This window comes from Arachis ipaensis, chromosome B01 (genome assembly GCF_000816755.2).
Source record: "Arachis ipaensis cultivar K30076 chromosome B01, Araip1.1, whole genome shotgun sequence".
NCBI lineage: Eukaryota > Viridiplantae > Streptophyta > Magnoliopsida > Fabales > Fabaceae > Arachis > Arachis ipaensis.
Window position 1 is genome coordinate 59,318,576 of NC_029785.2, and position 1,010 is coordinate 59,319,585.

The following is a 1,010-nucleotide window of genomic DNA, read 5'->3' on the forward strand; positions in this document are numbered from 1 at the left end:
TAATAATCATGACCTGCTACTCTTTCTAGCATCTGGTCTATGAATGGTAAAGGAAAATGATCCTTTCTGGTGGCTGTATTGAGCCTTCTGTAGTCAATACACATGCACCATCCTGTAACTGTTCTTGTAGGAACCAGTTCATTTTTTTCATTATGAATCACTGTCATGCCTCCCTTTTTTGGGACGACTTGGACAGGGCTCACCCAGGGGCTATCAGAAATAGGATAAATAATCCCAGCCTCTAGTAATTTGGTGACCTCTTTCTGCACCACTTCCTTCATGGCTGGATTTAGCCGCCTCTGTGGTTGAACCACTGGTTTAGCATTATCTTCCAATAAGATTTTGTGCATGCATCTAGCTGGGCTTATGCCCTTAAGGTCACCTATGGACCACCCAAGAGCTGTCTTGTGTGTCCTTAGCACTTGAATAAGTGCTTCCTCTTCCTCTGAATTTAAAGCAGAGCTTATGATCACTGGAAAAGTGTCACCTTCTCCCAAAAATGCATATTTCAAGGATGGTGGTAATGGCTTGAGCTCTGGTTTAGGAGGTTTTTCCTCTTCCAGAAGAAATTTCAGAGGCTCTTTTATGTCCTCTGAATCCTCCAAATCAGGCTGAACATCTTTAAAGATGTCTTCCAACTCTGATTCGAGACTCTCAGCCATGTTGATCTCTTCTACCAAAGAGTCAATAAGATCAACTTTTATGCAGTATTTTGATGTGTCTAGATGCTGCATGGCTTTGACAGCATTCAACTTAAACTCATCATCATTGACTCTCAGGGTTATTTCCCCTTGTTGGACGTTAATGAGGGTTCGTCCAGTTGCTAGGAAGGGTCTTCCTAGAATGAGAGTGGCACTCTTGTGCTCCTCCATTTCCAGCACAACAAAGTCAGTGGGAAAGGCGAATGGCCCAACTCTGACAATCATGTCTTCAATCACGCCTGATGGGTATTTAAAGGAGCCATCAGCAAGTTGGAGACATATCCAGGTTGGTTTAACTTCTTCAGTTAA